We start from the raw sequence: 21,925 nt of genomic DNA on the forward strand, positions 1-21,925 counted from the left end.
TTAGAGTGTTACATTTATTTATGTAGTGTTAATATTTGTCGACGCTAGAGTGTTATATGTATTTATATATCGCCTATTTTTGGTGACACTAATCACCTTATACGTGTATAGATAGTTACAGGTATAGCCGATGCTAATTTTTTTTTAAAATTCTATTTTTATAACATACCAGAACCTGATTAAAAACCTACTTTTAAGTAAAAGGCCAACTTTATACATTGAGACCTATAATTAATTTATAATGTTAAAGGGACAACTTTTAAGAAGTGGGTAATTTAAACATAAATAATATATTGGATGATAACAAAAGTGAGCCATTTACATATGAAATCAATTTGAGCAAACAAACACCCTATTGTCTACCGTTTGATTGAAAGTGAGAAAAGGAATACATGAATGAAATGCTCACCTGTATTAGCATTATACTAAACTTCAGTTTTCTTTACATTAAGAAATCGAAGTTACTTGCTTTCTCCACGTACTTTAAGAAATAAACTTTAAATGTAACAAGAGTCTAAATCTATAAAAATGAAACTACAAATTTAAAAAAATCATTTTCCACAACAACAACGGACCGAATGTACTCTTCCTCTTCCTTTGAAGTGTGAATGGTGACAATCAAACACGATTTTTACCTTGATACCGATAACACCCTATAACATAATAAGACAATAATAATAAGTAACATAAATCCTCAACACAACCAATTGAATGACTTCAAATTATACCGGCACAAGAAAATTAGATAAAAAATTCCATAACTACAAATTCTGAGCAACACCTCCATACTTCACTAGCAGGTATGCCTTAATATGAATAAGTTCAATGAAATCAAGTACAACATATGACTCATACCACCGTTAGTGGTTAATCATTAACTAGATCAAGCAAGGAAAAATCAATTGTTTAAAGGGTATTGTTTCATTGCTTAAATATGCATGTTCATACTGAGTGTTGATGCCACAATTATCAACCCATGTACCCCACAAAACGATGGTCACATGGTGAAGACTTTAGTTGTCCTAAAAAGTTTAAAAAATTGCAGTAGTGTTTGACATTTGTATGCATTATTTTTGGTTATATTCTAACTTGATTTTTGAAGTTAATCTAGCATATTATAGTATCAATGTGATCATAAAAATGGTGAGTAAAATAACTATTAGGATGACATTATTGAAGTTGAGTTGGGGATAAAGTGTGTGTTGTTGATAACATGGTGTAGTGGTTGGCAGTACCCTGCCTGATCTTGGAATCCAGCTACCCAATTATAATCAAGTGGGACCTAACAATTTTATCATTTTATTTGTACTTTATAATCATTTGGTCATTCACATTTCCATTCTCAAATAGTACTATATTGGTATTTTAGGATCCCTAATTCCTATTCCACTTCTACTATGTTTTTTTTTATAAAAAGAAAAAATGCAGTTGCAAAGTTGTGAACCCTTAATACTAAGTAGGTTTAATAGGTATTTTTCCCATTTCCAAATGGAAAACTTTGAAAGAAAACCTTGTAATAAAAATTAGATTAGATCTATAACATTTTAAGATTATCTTCTTTCAGTCCCTCTGGAAACCAACCATAAAAAAACGATGTGGTAGTTTTTTTTAATATTCATTATTTTTTATTTCATGCTAGTTTTTAAATTTTTTTCCTTTGGATATTAAAATATGTAACAATCACAAAATTTGATTGTAATAAGGTTTGAACTTAGGACCATTATGTAGAGGATGCAACGCTTATCAACTAGGCTACATGTTTTTGTTGTTAACTTTCTGCTGTCGCATCAACATCTATTTAGTTCGACCTAATTGTGTCCCTTTCCCCTCCCCTCATTATGGTCCATTGTCTCATCTACACTAAAAGTGTGTCTATGACGGTCAAAGCATGTAACTGCATGTGTGTTAGCTTTGGAAGTTTCCTCCTTCATAAATTTCATACAACTTTCATTGCACAACTACCCCGATTCTAACACTGAACTCCACTTTGAACCTCTGGTCACGAACAACGATCCTAATCTAAAATAGGTTTCGTCACACCCACACAATTTTAGCAAGCAACATATAGATAAACAACATCCATATGCATTGATACAAGCAAGTGGTTCCCATTGAGTACGATGGATGTGAGGGGTGCTAATATCTTTCACTTGCATAACTGACTTCTGAATTCGCTCTTGGTTGCGAGACCACTATCTTTTGGGGTTTTATCACTATTTCCCTTTCCTTTGGAATAAATAAAATCTGGTGGCATCTCTGTTTTTTTCGCGGTGCGACACTGATCAAAGATTTTGGTGACTGAATTTCAAGAGGACTAAAACAATGGAATCTTGAAATGTTAAGGATAAAATCTATTTTTTTTACAGTTCAAAATTCGCCCATATAACAGGTGACAAAATACATATTAATCCTATTAAGTATTTCATTGTCACCATCAAAGTTGAACTCAAAGTTGATAGAACATAGTAAGAGGTACCCTATAAATTTTAGGGAATTTCTTATCCCACCCTATGAGGTGGAAAAACACCATATAAAAAACCAAAACTTCCCCTCAGATTCCGGAGATGCATCTCTGAACGCACCTTGTCTTAAATCAAAACGTTAACTAATCTGGAGATGCATCTCCGAAATATTTTAAAACATACACCATGCACCCCACTTTGAAAGGGACATGATATTTTCTAATCTCGAGTAGCAAGCAACATTTTCCATTTGAATGCAAGCAAAACATGATATTTTCTGACCCGAAGTATAAACAACAATCATTTCTCCTATGCACAAGTAGAAAGAAATGTTTAACCCACTTGAACGCGACCTAAGAATCTTGTGCTAAAATCAACAAACCAACAAACATTTGCTATGTAGAACAATGTAGCTTTGAGTTCCCTATAACACCTAGGGATACGTAGGAGCAAAATTATATTGGAACAAAACTGGTTTGTACAATATCTCTAAGGTTTTAATGATAATAAAATATTTAAAGAACAATAGGGTATACTAACAAATGTTAAGTGTGAAACACCATAGACTCAAATCTCTGAAGAAAACCTAGTACAGGTATTGAGAATAGACATTTAAAGAGAAACTTAAGATCCAAATTTTGGAAGATCAGAAGCTGAAGATCAGACTCTGAATGATGCCATCCTCTGGAGATTCAGACATTTAAGGTCAATGTAAGGATCGAGGAGATCCCGATAGGTCACTATCAGATTCTGAGGACATTTTGTCTTTTTCTGATCACATGAAGGCTTTAGCCAAAATCTGCAAAAGACAGCTGAGATGCAACATATAAGTAGAAAAGGGATTTCAAATGAGCTTCCAACGGTATTAACCATATCAAAAAACATCTAAACGTCTCTGAATCAAGCTTCTCAAAGACTCTCTTGTGCAAACTATTCAATAACTCTTTTCTTTATCTCTATATAAGGAGCTGAAGACTTGAAGAAAAACAACGAGCATTTGACAATAAAAGAGTTGTTACTATGTCAAACAAAAAAGCATAAGTTTAACTTAGAATTTCTTAACACTTGTATATTCTAGAAGTTCTTAAGTCTCACATAGTCTTTCTATGTTGTATTTTGTCTACACCTCTGATTGTATATCAAGTGTAGTTTTTCATAATCTCTTAATTGTAAGTTAGAGTTTAAGATGTCTCTTGCTGAGTGCTTAAGTATTTGAAGTCTTTTACTTGTGCGCTTGAGCATTAGAAGTCTCTTGCATGTGTTCTTGAGAATTTGAAGTCTCTTGCTTGTGTGCTTAAGCATATAAGTCTCTTACTTGTGTATTTAAGCATTGAAAGTCTCTTGCTTTATACTTGAGCAATTATAATCAATTTTGGTTATAGTGAAAATCTCTTGGAAATGAAAGGGGAATGAACTACTCTCGGTTTGTGGGAGGAAACATAGTAACTGCTTGTGTCTCCCTTGCTTTCCTGTCTACATCTGGATTGCTTTAATCTGCTGCTAAACATTTAACTCTGATTCATATTCTAGACCCTGTGATTAGAATCTGATAAGAGATCTTCAGAAAAGAAAAATAAAGCTAACACAATTCAAGCATCCCTCCTTGTGTTTTTATCACCTTTAGTTAGCATCAGAGCATGATTAATGATTTTAACACTTAATTGTGGTACAGAAAAAAAATCCTAAGAAAAACATGACTGATATGTCTGAAAACTCTGGTGATCCAAGAAACATTGATGATGTAAACTATTATTATAATACCTCTGAAAAGAATAACTATAAGCTAGACCTATAACTTTTAGTAGAGAATCTAAAGAGTTTGAATGATGAAAGAATAAAATATACACTCATATCATAGGTCTTAATGATGAGTTATTCACAAAACCCACAAACACAACTCTGTGCATCACAACAATTCCAACAACGGACCACCCTTCTCAATTCGTAACCACCCAAACCGTACATACGACCCACAAACACAACTCTGGCCAACAACCGAGCAAGCCACTATAACAACCATATGAACAAGCTATAATCCATAACATAAAACTTCCATCATTCAACACTATAACCTCCCTCTATTTTCACTCTTCAATCTATCGTTAACCACCATTATATGCTTCTTCCGCTTCCTCCATAACTTTCGACTCCGCACTAATCACCATGATCATCCTTTTCGCACCTTAAATAAAACCCCTCACAACACATAACAACCTTCAAATATTCCCACCACAATTCATATCCAGTGAACCTCCCTTCTCACCATCACTTTCGACCACAAGTTCTTCACACACAATCAAACAACTCCTGAAACTCACCTCCGATATGAACCCTTTCATCCATCATGAACCGCTTCGCACCACCACCTATTGCAACAGTGTAGACAATGATATTTTTGGTGACTTGAAGAAGCTTAGCAGAAACCAGGTTTTGAAGAGAGAAGAGAATAACAACAATAACTCAGCGACACGATGCAAAGTAAGCAGCTTAACAAGCTTTCAACAATAATAATGGTTCTGCACTCGGCAATATTCCGAACCAGGAATATTGTTGCAAATTTGAACTTGTTTGATGTTTTGATTTTGTTTTTCTATTGTATTAAGTTTACTACTTTGATATTTGTTTCAGTTTCAATTTGGTTATATTGCGCATCTATTATATTGTATGTGTGGATGGCGTTTCGATTGCGTATTCGTTCCGATTCTATTTCGATTGCAGCTATGTAATTATGTAGATATTTAATGTTTTTTTCATTATGGTTGTTGTACTGTCTTTTTGTTTTTTATTTTTGGTACGAGTTTGAATGCCCAAATCGTGTCGTAGTGTTGTTGGTTTGCGCTTACGTTTTAACATTCAATGATTTGATTATTTGGTTTACATTGCAAATGTTTTTGTGATACCATTTTGTTTGTTTGTTTTGATTCAAGTGTGAGGTACTTTGTGATATAGTAAACTTGTATTGATGTAAATATAGTTGCTGCTATTTTGATTTTTGTTTTTAATTTCATTGTGATAAAATCATATTTTTGATTCGTGGATTCGGAAATTTTATGTCGTTATACCGCTAAAATTTCAATACATTTATATGATATTTGGTAGAGTTATGATTCTCGCGTATGACATTCCACTCAGGTTGTCATTACACACAAACCGACTTTGAACATATTTAGATTTTGGTACTAATCTTTTCTATTTTCATTTCAAATTCAATAAATCATCTTTAAATCAAAATCATTTTATAAAATTAATTGGTTAATTTTCGTTGTAATTAATTAACATTTTTAATTAAATTTAATTAACTCGATTATATTAATAAAATTATCTTCTTATCGATTAATCTTGATAGTTATTGTTAATTACCTTAATTAATTAAATTAAATCTTAAATAATTAATTCCATTTTCATTTTCATGGCTGAATTATGCATTTGAAATCAGCTTTGCGATTAAGTAATGAAATGACTTAAAATCAACTTTTCAAGGATAAACAAAACCCTTGGTCTAACGCCAAGTGGGATTTTTAGAAACCCGTGTTCAACGCCAAATTATTCATTTCAAACCCGATTAAATTCTTTCCAATCCGAATCATCTTTTCTCGATTAAGAGCAACATTGAACCTCTTTCCTTAACAAATAGGAAATAGGATGATCCATGGAGTCTTGCATTCCCTGAATACTCGAGTGATCGGTCCTGAGGCACACACTTTAAAAGATCCATTTATTCATTCTTCCGTTCCTAAAACATGTAGCACAAACTTGGACAAAAGAGGGACCGTTGGAGTCTAGCATTCCAATGGAACCTTTGAACAATCAATTATAAGGCACACGTCTTGTTCTTGTTGAATGTTAGTTATCCATCAAATAAATAATATAAACACTTTGAATGAAAAAGAATCGTTAGAGTCTAGCATTCAAGTAATCCCTGAGTAATTGATCCCGAGTCTTACATCTCGTTCTCATCAAACATTCTTCATCACTTAAAAAACACTCAACACATCAACTTATCTTTTCTCACCTCCGTGCAATCAACAACTCTTTTTCAAAAGAACATTATTTAATCTTTCTAATGTGTATACAAACTAGCGCTTAAGTCTCCACCGCGAGCATACAAGCCCATGTTTAACCATTAGAATGCAATCCAAGCCCTTGTCCATTAAAACAAACCTCAACTAATCAAACTCATCTTTTATCGCCCTAGTGCGATCGAAACCTTTTCACAAACAGACATTATTTAGTCCATTATATCGCGATACAAACTAGCAGTTAAGCCTCCCATGCACGAGCATATAGATAAATGTTTAGACTGCTAGAATGTGATCAAATAGGATCCTTTCTACCATAAAACAAACAAACGCTAAGTCTCTCATGTGTGACCATACAAGCTAGTGTTTAAATCGCTAGAATGCGACCTAAGAATTTATTCTCTAAAATCAATCAACCAACACTTATTTGCTACCAATAACTATGTAGCTTTGAATTCTCCATCGCACCTTGAGATACGTAGGAACGAGATTCAATGTCTCGTCAAGTAGTATAACAAAAAACACCAAAAATATATTTTGTCTTGCACAGAACTACGTCGTTTTGAATTCCTCATTGTACCTAAGGGTACGTAAGAGCAAGACTCGTACTCTTGTTAGACACCCTAATAAAAACCTTCTTTCCGACTCCTTTCTTTTCCTTTCGCACTTTTTATCAATAGAAGAAAACAATGATCATAAGCTAACATTAAATCGCATGTTTAACTAAAAGGTTCTCATTGAGTAAAACGGACGTGAAGGATGCTAATACTTCCCCCTTGCGTAATCGACTCCCGAACCCGAATTTGGTTGCAACGACCATTTTCTTTTTTTCTCTTAACGGTTTCATCAATATTTTCCCTTTCCTCTTTTGGAATAAATAAAGTTTGGTGACGACTCTGTTCAAATCATTTTTTTTTTTACGACTTCGCGAATTATCTTATTTTTCGAGGTACGAAAGCTAGCGACTCTGCTGGGGACGATAAATGTTGGCTTTACTTATTTGTTTCCTTTATGCTTGTTTGCTTATTTGATTTCTTTCCTTTATATATGATTATTATCATGCTTAACTTGGGATCCTGGGATATATCACGAGTAAAGCTCTACACCCCAACTTTGGAAAAAGAAGAGAGAACACATAATTTAGAATTGGAAGTTGTGTAGTGTTAGTTGTCGCATCTCGAAAAGTACGATTCCTCGCGATGGTCGCGGAAAAAATTATGTTCGAACAGAGTCGCCACCGAACTTTATTTATCCCAATGAAGGAATAGGAAAATATCGATAAAACCTTTGGGAAATAGATTAATGGTTGTCGCAACCATATTCGGGGAGTTGATTATGCAAGGGGAAGGTATTAGCACCCCTCACGTCCATTGTACTCAACGGGAACTTTTTAGTTTAATTTTGCGATTTGAGTGTTAATTTATGTTTGTTTGTTTGGTTTCTTCGGGTAATTAGAGTCGATAATAGATATGGGTGAAGACCTCAGAAGGGAGAAAAGGGAGGCTTTTTATTAGTGTGCTCGCGAAGATACAACAATCTCCTGCCTACGTATCCTTATGGTGCAATAAGGAAGTCAGAGCATTCGTAGTTTGGGGAACTACGGTTGGTTGGTGTTTTTTAATGAACAACTGTTTAGATCGCGTCCTAAAGGCTAAATGTCGGCATGTCTACTCTCGGTAGAGGTTTGAGCACTAGTTTGTTGTGCGCATTAGAAGGGATTAAACAACGTCTTTTTGAAGAGAGTTTTGGTCACGCAGGAGTGACAAGTTGGATTAATATGTTAGATGTTTTGATTGGTTGAGATGTTTTTGGTTGGATGATGATTACTCGGATAGTCGAGTAAGACAACTTGTATCCTAACAGTCGGGAAAGGGAATAGAAGACTCTAGACTGCTTTCTTTTTCATCCTTAATTATAGAAAGGATTTGACAATAATTAAAGTATTTTGAATGGATGATGAATACTCGGATAATCGAGTAAGACAACTCGTATCCTAACAGTCGGGAAAGGGAATAGAAGACTCTAGACCGCTTTCTTTTTCATCTAAGTGATTATGAAAATAAGTTTGCATATGATTGACGTATTTTAGAACGAACGACAAGTACTTGAATGACTGAGTAAGACAACTCATATCAAAGCATTTGAGAAGAGGAATTGAAAACCCAAGACCATCTCCCTTTTCGTACAGTTTTGAGTGATTTATTGATTTATGGAAAAATGACAATTGTTCGACTAACCGAGTAAGAGGACTCGTATTCAAACAAATGAGGAGAGAAGTTGAAGGCTCAAAGTTATCTCCCTTCTCATTTTTGTCGTTTATGAAAGGTAGTTTGATTGAATCGGGGTTTAGAAGTTTGTTAAGAGAAATGACAATTATTTGACTAATCGAGTAAGGGAACTCGTATTCAAACAGTCGAGGAGAGAGGTTGAAAACTCAAAACCATCTCCTTTTTTCATTTCCAACTGAAATGCTGTTTAATTGTGATTAGGTATTTTAATTTAATTTTAATAAGGAATACTCGATGTTGGATCGAGGTTTTAAATTTATGTTTACGAATGAAGTGGATTATATTTAGTGAATCGTTCATCTAATCGATCGATTAATAATCGACTAGGTCTCATTGTAAGAAAGCCCAAGAGTAAGCTATGTGAGGTTGATGGCGATGCTTTAAAAGCGATCGACTTACAAAGGTGTTTGAAAATGGGCTCGACTTTGAATCGAGAATTAATTGATTTTTAAATGATTTTAATAGAAGTGTAAGACTCAAGGTAATCAGGAAGTGGAGGTTATTATGAAAATATACATATTGAAACAAATCTCTAATCAACACTATAAATTATACACATTAATTCAATCAAGAGCATACAAAATGACAATTAAATAAATTACATAAATCTTAATAAGGTTTTTTTTTTCTTTTTATATAAAACAGAAATATTGTTATTTTCATAATATTAACATCTAGCTATGTATAATGGGTATTTTATTGCTATTTATTTTTCATGTACACATTAACAGGCATACAAGGCCCAAACTAAACAATAGAAACAAAAAAAAAACAGACTTAAAATCAAAGCAGCAAAAAAAAGGTGTTGGTGGCCCGAAATGTTCTATGGGCCCGAACCAGAGGCCCGAATCCAAGGGGGCGGACCATGGAGCCCCAGTCAACTCTGTTGACTCCTAAACAAAGCAACTCCTGGCCGTCAAATCCGTGAGTCTAAACCATTCAACCAAATGGGTGGACTTGATGATAGTACGCAGTAAGGAATGGTGGGGGCGCTTCCATGGAATAACCTAGTTGACCAAAGTCAAACCCAGGCGTGGCCTTCCAAGAAGGAGCCACATGGCACGCATACGCCCATCTAGAAGTGCCCATTTAAAAGAAAATTCAGAAGAAATGGATTCATTTGGCAATGTGGTTTCTCTCTCTTCACTTCAGAGCTCTAACGCTCTACAAGTGAAACCATCCACCGCCGACCAAGCTTCATCGGAGAAGACGGTGGTTGCCGGCCACCCACGGTGGCGCCACCTTCTTCTCCGACCAACCCACGTCCAAAACCCAAAATACAAACACTAACTCCCTCTCTTTTTGGCCGGGAAATCTGAATCCGACCTTCCTTTTCCCTAAATCGTCCTCAATCAACCGGATCGAGACGAAGAAAGTCAAAATTCACCCAAACAAAAACTCAAACAAACGAACAAACCATATATTTCTCCTAACCAAATCAAAGGAAACAAAGCAACAACAAACAAAACAGTTCCAATAAAACCCTAATTCCGAAATTATATCCTCAACAACCGCGTTTTGATGAAATTAAAAAAAGGTTTTTACTTAGTTCACAAAAACGAATGAGATGGTATGAAAATTGTAAGCAATGAAAGGAAAAGAGGGCTACTTGATCGGAGCGGTTCGACGGCGAGGTCTCCTCCGGCGAAACTTAGATAAGTCTCTTTCTTTGTATTAAATATTCCCCTTCTTGCTTTTTTCTTTTACTATGTTTCTGAGTTTAAGCTTGTTTAGGCTAAAGCTTCTATGTGAAACTTTTGCTTAAACCTAAGGATTCTTTTAGTGACAAAGGGTTTTAGGGATTTCAGCAAAGTTTTTTGGTAGCGTTTTTTTCACTCATGGTTACAGCTGGGTACTAAAAGTGAGATTGTGAAGTTTATCCTCTTCATGATGAGCTAGTAAATCCTAGGATAAATCTGTCAGGATATCTTTTTCTCATCCCAGATTTCGTGGGATTCAAATTTTGTGGATTCGTTATTGTTGTCTGTAGCGAAAACGCTCTTTGGCATTCCTTGTGATCCCCTGTGCAACTCGTTTACTTTATTAAGTGTTTTTGATTATTTTTCAGTTTTTTAAGTGCTTATGGTGATAAGACTTTTGACTTAAACTTTTATTTTTCACAGGTCACAATGGCAAGTCCAAGTGGGAAGGACGGCCCGTTGTACCAGCTCTATGAGGGAGTTGGAATTAGGGCGCTTCAATCCAAAGGATGGTTTTGGTAATGGTTTCTTTGAAAGTTCTATTTTCAACAGCTGGATTTGCAACAACCTTGATTATTCATACATTAGGATAGGATGTACGCTTGTACACTTTTTGATAATATGTATTAACTTTTGGACTATCTTATAATGTATGTAAGGTCCTTAGCTTAGAACTTTGTTTATGTAACAATTAAAATGCTCAAGTCTTAGGGTAATATTTCATTTGAAAACTTTTTGGGCCACAATAAAATAAAAGAGTGATTGTTTCCAAAAATGGTTGCTTTTAGTATATTATTATCAGTCAAATAAAAACATAACCAAAGGAATGAAATGAAACATACGTCAAAGCATTGAAAACTTAAATCTAGCATGAAGCCAACAAAAGATCATGGAGCATAGGTCTAAATACGAGAGCCTTAAAACGTTATCCATCATAATAGTTCCTTCCTAATTAACCTTAGATTAAAACAATCATATACATGCTTCAAAATGCAACTTGAATTTAGACACTTATGAAGGATTAAAACTTGGCACAATTATTTGGGATATAGAAATGGGCTTGCAAATATGGGCTAATCAAGTGATTATTACAAGTAAAATGGCTTTTAATACTTGCTAATAAGAAAGTGGACCTGGAATAGTACGTGTAAAAAGATTTGAACCACACCTTAAACTTGAAATATTAATTGTGTACATGTTGGTAGGAGTGGGCTTTTAAACCAAAAGGTTTCATGGATAATCAAAATGGGCCTTTTATAACCAACAAGCCCTAAAAATGCGCATACCAAAATGGGCCTTTTATAATCAAAATAGTGATAAGAGATAAACACAACAAATTTTTTGGGTCATGAACAAGGAACTTAACAAATGAAACGCCACTGAAAGAATTGTTGAAAGTTTGATGACACTGAGAGTTTTCTTTAGAATGAACATATGAGTATTGAATGTGCCTTTAGGAATGATGAGGAGTTTGGAGTAGCTTAGGGCTGAGAAACCCTAAGATAGAGTTTATGCCTTATAACTTCTGGTTGTGAATGGTGGTGAAATATTTTCTTACCCGGACGAAATTAGGGTATGACAGCTGCTCCTATTTAATTACCTCGAACCCTGAAAGCAAGAATGACAACAGTCTTTGTACATTCGCGGTGTGAGATAATTAAATACAAGAAAGACCCAAATTTTGTCCTAGGAAATGCAAGGAAGAAAATACAGGAAGAAAATGCAGTGAGAAATAGTAAGAGAAATTATCCTAAGGTAAAATGGAATAGCCGAGACTTTCTGAGAATCGTCAGAACAATATCTTGGATGTCATAATCGAGATAAGTTAGTAATGGAATGATATCCCTAGCTAAATCTTAAGACTTTTCCAGGATGCTAGAGCAGTATCTCTAAAAAATCTGGCATGAGACTCTTCATATTGATGAAGCAGCATCTCAACAGTAAAAGTGAGATTCTCTGTATCGAGGCAAAGAAGCATCTTATGTGATAGATATAAGATATTCTAGACCAAAGGAATGATGTCTTAATTGAATCTAAGACTCTTCGAGGATACTAGAGCAGTATCTCTAAAAAATCTGGCATGAGAGTCTTCACATTGATGAAGCAGTATCTCAAAAAGTAAAGAAAATGAGATTCTCTGAATCGAGTCGAAGCAGCATCTTATACGATTAGAATTAAGATATTCCGAACGAGGGAATGATACCTTAATTGAATCTAAGACTCTTCGAGGATACTAGAGCAATATCTCTAAAAAATCTAGAATGAGACTCTTCATATTGATGAAGCAGCATCTCAAATAGTAAATATGATATTCTCTGTATCGAGTCAAAGCAGTATCTTATATGATAGAATTAAGATGTTCCAGCAAGGGAAAGACACCTTAATTGAATCTAGAACTCTTCAAGGATACTAGAGCAATATCTCTAAAAAATCTGGAATGAGACTCTTCATATTGATGAAGCAACATCTCAAATAGTAAAGACGAGATTCTCTGTATCGAGTCGAAGCAGCATCTTATACGATAGAATTAAGATGTTCCAGCAAGGGAAAGACACCTTAATTGAATCTAAGACTCTCTGAGGATACTAGAGCAGTATCTCTAAAAAAAACTGGAATGAGTCTCTTCATATTAGTGGAGCAACATCTCAAATAGTAACAGTTAGATTCTCTGTATCAAGTCGAAGCAGCATCTTATATGATAAAATTAAGATATTCCAGACCAAAGGAATGATGTCTTAATTGAATCTAAGACTCTTCGAGGATACCGGAGCAGTATCTCTAAAAAATCTGGAATGAGACTCTTCACATTGATGAAGCAGCATCTCAAACAGTAAAAATGAGATTCTCTGTATCGAGTCGAAGCAACATCTTATATGATAGAATTAAGATGTTCCAATAAGGGAAAGATACTTTAATTGAATCTAAGACTCTTCGAGGATACTAGAGCAGTATCTCTAGAAAAACTGGAATGAGACTCTTCATATTGATGAAGTAGCATCTCAAACAGTAAAGAAAATGAGATTCTCTGTATCGAGTTGAAACATCATCTTATATGATTAGAATTAAGATATTCCGAACGAGGGAATGATACCTTAATTGAATATAAGACTCTTCGAGGATACTAGAGCAATATCGCAAAAAAAAATCTGGAATGAGACTCTTCATATTGATGAAGCAGCATCTCAAATAGTAAAGACGGGATTCTCTGTATCGAGTCGAAGCAACATCTTATATGATAGAATTAAGATGTTCCAGCAAGGGAAAGACACCTTAATTGAATCTAAGACTCTCCGAGGATACTAGAGCAGTATCTCTAAAAAAACATGAATGAGACTCTTCATATTATTGAAGTAGCATCTCAAACACTAACGGTGAGATTCTCTGTATCGAGTCGAAGCAACATCTTATATGATAGAATTAAGATATTTCAGACCAAAGGAATGATGTCTTAATTGAATCTAAGACTCTTCGAGGATACTGGAGCAGTATCTCTAAAAAATCTGGAATGAGACTCTTCACATTGATGAAGCAGCATCTCAAACAGTAAAAATGAGATTCTCTGTATCGAGTCGAAGCAGCATCTTATATGATAGAATTAAGATGTTCCAGTAAGGGAAAGATACCTTAATTGAATCTAAGACTCTTCGAGGATACTAGAGCAGTATCTCTAGAAAAACTGGGATGAGACTCTTCACATTGATGAAGCGGCATCTCAAACAGTAAAGAAAATGAGATTCTCTGTATCGAGTCGAAGCAACATCTTATCTGATAGAATTAAGATATTCCAGACCAAAGGAATGATGTATTAATTGAATCTAAGACTCTTCAAGGATACTAGAGCAGTATCTCTAAAAAATCTTGAATGAGACTCTGCATATTGATGAAGCAACATCTCTAACAGCAAAAATCAGTTTCTCTATATCGAATCGAAGTAGTATCTTATCTTATAGAATTAAGATATTCCACACCAAAGGAATGATGTCTTAATCGAATCTAAGACTCTTAGAGGATACTAGAGCAGTATCTCTAAGAAAACAAATGAGATTCTTCATATCAATGAAGCAATATCTCAAATAGAGAAATGAGCTTATTCAGATAAATGAAGTAACATCTCAAATGTTCATATGTTGGGGAAATATTTAAGAAAAGACTCCTTTTGAGGAAGATTTACTAGAAATGCTTTACAGGGGAAAAGCTCATAAGAGGCTTTTTAGGGTAACCTATGATTGGGGAGCAATGATAGCAAAGAAAATGCTGGGAATATCATTATTAATCATAAAGTTGAAAAAATGGCTTACTGGAAAATGATTCCACGAGCACATGCGGGGTAGTAACTTTATTTGGAAATGAGAAATGTCCAAGACATACATGAATGACCTTGGATCTTGATATTTTGGTGTGATTTTTGTATGATGTTCCACTTTGGGTGGAAATACTATGCATGGAAGGATGCATGAAATGTATGCAGTATGCAATTGCTGGGGATATTTAGGATGTGCATATAGGAATGCGAATCGTATAAGGCTATGCATATGTATGCCAATGATTGGTACGATTATTTCTTGGTGAATTTTCCTATTTGGTAGGAAGATTATGTATGCAATTGATGCACATGGTGAAGGAGAATGGCGATCCAAAACGCAGCGGAATTTAAAATTTTCTCCTTTAATGATCCTTATGAATGGGCATGATCAGTGATAGAATCGTTACCTCTTGTGGCGATCACGAACGTTGAACGATGACAACGCCTCTACTCAGTCCACACGAACGGATTCCTTCAATCTCAGTGCTAGCTGCTATGAATGAAGGCTTTGAGTGAGAGAGAGAGAAACAAAATTCCAATTAGAGTGACAATGCTTCTACCCAAGGGTTCTATTTATAGAACCACTTGTGTGGGCTTCAAGCTAAAAAGCCCACTTAAGTGTATTTTGGCCCATATCTCATAATATGCCCAAAATCACTTAAGCGTGTGGTACCTTACCATATTTTGTATTCCATTTAAGCGCACCGTACCTTACGATGTTCCTTAGTTACTCCATCTCTCATCAATCCGTCCATTGTGTGTAACCCTGTAGGTTTTCGCGACGTTGACAATTATATTAAATCACGCATTTAACATAATAAACAGTGAACGGTATCTAGCAACACATCACTGCTACCCAAGTCACGAAAATGTCATGTGATATGACAAATCCTTTTGTAATAATAATTATGTGTATAATTACCCTTTTGCCCTTATGTCTATATTGAACACAAGGCATAGACCGTGTCATCCCTGTTCAGTTCAATATTGGGCCCATAGACATTTATCCTGTTACGCAGGATGGGAAAATTCCATCTAGGTCACTCATGTCCGTTAGCATGCTTTGTGGAGTACCCATCAACTGTCTTTATGGTTATCCAGTTACGGACAATGTTGGATCAGCAATAAAGCACTCGACTCTACATCTAGGGTCCATAGTGGTTTCAGGTCGAAGAGTGGTATACACCATTATCACCATGAGAATAACTTATGACACTTTGCATAACATTCTATATAGTATTCTCATAGCAGGTCAATCCAATATAAATATTACTCTTAATATTCATTCCTATGTTTGAGACTTGATAACTCCTTATCCATGATCCTTGAGATGTGATCATTAGTCTATAAACATAATAGTCTCCATGCTTTAATGTTATCCCACTTCACAATAAAGCTCGACTATGGATACTTTAAGAATAGTGTCCTTATGTTTAATGTGCTCTCATGATTAAGTCACACTTGATACATTAAACGGACTATCTATTCCAGGGATTTTATTAAACAAACATAATAAAGAAAAAGCCTTTTATTATTAATAAATAATTCGATACAAGTACCAAAAGTATTGGCCTCTAGGGCTTACACCAACAATCTCCCACTAGCACTAGAGCCAATCAGGCATACCCCTAATGCCCATAGATCTAGTATGGCCATCATGCTTCTGCTGCGCAAGAGGCTTTGTCAGTGGGTCAGCAATATTGTCAAGTGTAGGTACTTTACATATTTTCACATCTCCTCTATCTATTATCTCTCGAATGAGGTGATAACGCCTAAGTATGTGTTTGGATCGTTGGTGAGATCTAGGCTCCTTAGCTTGTGCGATAGCACCATTGTTATCACAATAGAGATCAATGGGATCCACAATGCTAGGAACTATGTCAAGTTCACTAATGAACTTTTTGATCCAAACAGCTTCCTTTGCTGCACTTGAGGCAGCAATATACTCGGCCTCGATTGTATAATCAGCAACTGTATCTTGCTTTGATCTTTTCCAGCTCACAGCGCCACCGTTTAAGCAAAAACATAACCAGATTGCGATCTAAAGTCATCCTTATCTGTCTGGAAGCTGGCATCGGTGTATCTAATTACAACCAACTCTTCCTGACCTCCATATATCAAGAATGAGTCCTTAGTCCTTCTCAAGTACTTAAGGATATTCTTGACAGCTACCCAATTAGCATCACCAAGAACAGATTGGTACCTACTCGTTGCACTTAAAGCATACGAGACATCTGGTCGAGTACATAACATGGCATACATGATAGATCCTATTGCAGATGCATATGTAATCTTATTCATGCGATCCCTTTTTTCCTTAGTTGAAGGGGATTGTGTTTTTGATAGACACATGCCATATTGCATAGGTATGAATCCTTTCTTGGAATCATGCATATTAAAGCGTCTCAGCACTTTGTCTATGTACGTACTCTGACTTAGGCCAAGAAGTTTCTGTGATCTATCTCTATAGATTCTGATTCCTAATATATAGGCTGCTTCACCTAGGTCCTTCATAGAAAATCATTTCCCCAAACAAGACTTTACTTGTTGCAGGGTAGGGACATCGTTTCCAATGAGTAATATGTCATCTACATATAATACCAGGAACACGATCATGCTCCCACTAACCTCCTTGTAGACACAAGGCTCATCTTCGTTCTTGATAAATCCATATTGTTTTACTGTTTCATCAAAACGAAGATTCCAGCTTCTGGAAGCTTGCTTCAATCCATAGATTGACCTTTGTAACTTATATATCTTTTGGGCTTCTTCTGGTATGTCAAATCCTTCAGGTTGTGTCATGTACACATCCTCAAGAAGATTCCCATTAAGGAAAGCAGTTTTGACATCCATCTGCCATATTTCATAATCATGATATGCAGCGATAGCAAGTAAAATCCGAACAGATTTAAGCATTGCAACTGGTGAAAAGGTTTCATCATAGTCAACCCCATGAATTTGTTTATATCCTTTTGCAACCAGTCTTGCCTTATAGGTATGTACCTTACCATCCACGTCAGTCTTCTTTTTGAAGACCCACTTGCATCCTATAGGGTTAACTCCTACAGGAGGCTCTACCAAGGTCCAAACTTGGTTTGTGTACATGGAATCCATTTCAGATTTCATGGCTTCTAGCCACTTCTCAGACTCGGGACCAATTATGGCCTCTTGGTAGGTCACAAGCTCATCTTGATCCATGAGTAATACATCACCTTGATCTGTTATGAGATATCCATATCTCTCAGGTAGGTGACGTATCCTGCTTGACCTACGATGGTCTTGTTCTACTTAAGCAGGTTGCTCTTCCACAACCACTTGTGTTTCCTGCTCTAATTCCTCCATATGTGTATCGATGCTTTGTGATTCTTGAATTTTTTCAAGCTCTACTTTCCTCCCACTGATTCCTTTGGAAATAAAATCCTTTTCTAAGAAAACTCCAGTTCGAGCGACAAACACTTTGCCCTGAGAAGGATTGTAGAAGTAATATCCTCTTGTTTCTTTAGGATACCCCACAAATAAGCATTTGTCAGATTTGGGCTCAAGCTTAGTTGAAATTTGTCGTTTCACATAAACTTCGCAACCCCAAATCTTCATGTAAGACATATGTGGTTTCTTACCACTCCATATCTCATATGGTGTCTTTTCAACCTTTTTGGATGGAACACGGTTAAGTGTGTAAGCTGCTGTCAATAGTGCATGTCCCCAAAAAGAGTTTGGAAGATCGGCGTGACTCATCATGGATCGGACCATGTCCAACAGGGTTCGATTTCTTCTCTCAGATACACCATTCCATTGGGGTGTTCCAGGAGGAGTAAGTTGGGATAAGATCCCACACTCTTTCAGATGGTCATCAAACTCTAGGCTTAAATACTCACCACCTCGATCTGATCGAAGAGTTTTAATATTCTTACCTAGTTGGTTTTGTACTTCATTCTTGAATTCCTTGAACTTTTCAAAGGATTCTGATTTGTGTTTCATTAAATACACATAACCATATCTACTGAAAGCATCAATGAATGTGATGAAGTACTGAAAACCTCCTCTGGCTGGTATGTTCAGTGGTCCACATACATCAGTATGTATGAGGGCCAAAAGATCATTAGCTCTTTCACCTTTTCATGTGAATGGGGACTTTGTCATCTTTCCAATTAAACAAGATCTGCATGTCTCATATGATTCATAATCAAAAGAGTCCAAGAGTCCATCTTTATGGAGTTTGGAAATGCGTTTCTCATTTATGTGGCCTAATCGACAATGTCAAAGGTAAGTTGGATTCAACTCATTAGGTTTCATCCTTTTAGTATTAATGTTATAAATAGGCATTTCAAGATCAAGGACATATAGTCCATTGTTCATTTGTGCAGTAGCATAGAATATATCGTTCAAATAAATTGAGCAACAATTGTTCTTTATTATAAATGAAAAACCAAACTTGTCCAAACAAGAAATGAAAATAATATTCCTGCTAATTGTAGGTACATAATAACAGTTCTCTAACTGAATTATTAAACCACTAGGTAAAGTCAATACATAAGTTCCTACGGCTAAAGAAGCAACCTTTGCTCCATTGCCAACTCGTAGGTTGACTTCACCTTTTGCCAAAACTCTACTCCTTTTTAGTCCCTGCACATTGGTACAAATGTGAGAACCGCATCCAGTATCTAATACCCATGATGCAGAAGTAGATAAATTAATTTCAATAACAAAAATACCTGAAGTTGAAGTCTCTACTCCATTCTTCTTATCTTCCAGGTACTTTGTGCAGTTTCTCTTCCAGTGTCCGGTCTTACCGCAATGGAAGCAGGTGCCTTCTTTTGCTATGCCTCCACTAGGATTTAAAGCAGCAAGGGTGGGTTTGGGTTTGGCAACTTCCTTGCCTTTCCCTTTATCACCCTGCTTGGTGGGCCTTTTGTTCTGTCTCTTTCCATTTCCGATCATCAGAATGGACTTCCCTTTTGACTTTAGATTTGCTCAGCAGTTCTTAATATGGCGAGCAGTTCAGGAAGAGATTTGTCCATATCATTCATATTGAAATTTAGGACAAATTGACTGAATCTATCTGGTAACGATTGCAAGATCAAATCAGTCGCAAGTTCCTTTCCGAGGGGAAAACCCAATCTCTCAAGGTTTTCCACATACCCAATCATCTTGAGCACATGGGGACCTACAGGGGCTCCCTCAGCTAACTTGCCTTGAAAAAAGGCTTTTGAAACTTCAAACCTCTCATGCCTTGCTTGCTCTTGATAGAGCATCTTCATGTGTTCGATCATATCGAACGCTGCCATGTTCTCATGTTGCTTTTGCAATTCTGAGTTCATGGTAGCTAGCATGAGACAAGCAGTTTCATTGGCATCATCGACATGCTTCTTATAAGCATCTCTTTCTGCCTTAGGTGCAGAACTAGGAGGTTCCTCTTCAGGAATAGGTTTCTCCAAGACATACAACTTTTTATCATGTTTGAGGACAATCCTCAGGTTTCGGTGCCAATCCAGAAAATTTGTCCCAAACAATTTTTCTTTGTCAAGGATTGATCGCAAGATGTTGTTAGAGGTGTTTGTTATCATGGTAATCTACATAAGAATTAATGAAAATATAAGTATCATTGACATATTTAATTAGGCCTTTAATTAAATATGCTCCCACTATTTTACTCAAAACAAATGACCCTCATCATTTGATTCGGAAAATCCCGTTGGAAGATTTTCTAATGGGTCGAGATCCATATTTCACTTCGTTCTAAGTCCGCGTAGGCGGATTACACAAAACTAGGTTATTTAGGTAGGAACTCCTTCCAATTGTATCTAATACAACTCTCAAATATTTTAGTTGGGTGAATAACTCCTTATTCCAATCCATCACATAGATAATTTCCAACTCTTGCTTCTAAACATATATAATCTTATTATAATTTGTTTAGTCAAGTTTGACCCATTGTTTTAACAATTGGATATTACAATTATCCCATCGCACCTTACTAATATAGAACATGCACCTCGCGTAGGCGAAACCTACATTATCCGATACTAGTCTTGATGAGTGTTAAAACTTGGAAAGCATAAACTTAATATTTAATTTGAGGGAATTTGCAATTATTCTGATCTCACCGGCTTATTTATCATATAAATCGTCTCTCACATGCATCAACATACATACACATGCATCAACATACATATATAATGAAACAGTTATGGCCCCTAGCGCAATTCTTCTCCCAAGCCAATGAGAGAACCTAAGCTAACCTAATAACGATCTAAGCTTCTCCAAGCAAGATCTTCAAGGTTGTCCTCCTTTGGCACTAACTTCTTTGCTTTCTTCATAACATTACATTACATAAAGAAACTCGTTTTACATACGAGGGAGTGAGATGAGAAAAGAAGTTACATTGAGAGATTAAAAGAGAGGCACGACACGCAGGTCGTATTTTAAAACCCAAAACAAAATAAAGGAAAACTAACGCCATAATCGATCACCACAAGACAATAATAAACACATCAATTTTAATTCTTTTAATCAATTAAAACCAAATTAAATCTCGATGACCGATCACATTACGCAGAGCTAGCCGAAAGGGTGAATTTTGCCTTGCGTTAACCGGTTAACCATATACGTTAACCGGTTAACACTGTTTGAAAATCTGTTCATAATTTGTATTCTGTTTTGCGTTAACCGGTTAACCAAATGCGTTAACCGGTTAACACTATTTGAAAAACTGTTAGAAAATTGCACTCCGTCTTGCATTAACCGGTTAACACTGTACGAATTTTTTTTAGAAAGCATAACTCTTGTGCAGTCACAACCCCAATCGCATAACTCTCTGACAACACAACCCTTGTGTCGTCACTAACCCTGATGCACCAATTTCAGACCGTCAAACACATCTCAATTGTTGATTCAGTATGATTTATCAACACGTCATTGCTTCACCATACTAATGTCGGATCAAGAAGCAAACGATCATTGATCGCTCAAAGGAAAACAACCATTGAGTGTTTGAATGAACAAAACAAGAACACTGTATCATATATAATGTACTTTGCATCAGGATTACTTATATCATATATATAACTTGATCGATCTCAATTTAATCTTTGATTCATTCTGTCTTTAATCGTATTAATACAGAAAATAAACAGTTATCAGATTCATGGTTTCA

The sequence above is a fragment of the Lathyrus oleraceus genome, chromosome 2, assembly GCF_024323335.1.
Source record: "Lathyrus oleraceus cultivar Zhongwan6 chromosome 2, CAAS_Psat_ZW6_1.0, whole genome shotgun sequence".
Classification (NCBI taxonomy): domain Eukaryota; kingdom Viridiplantae; phylum Streptophyta; class Magnoliopsida; order Fabales; family Fabaceae; genus Lathyrus; species Lathyrus oleraceus.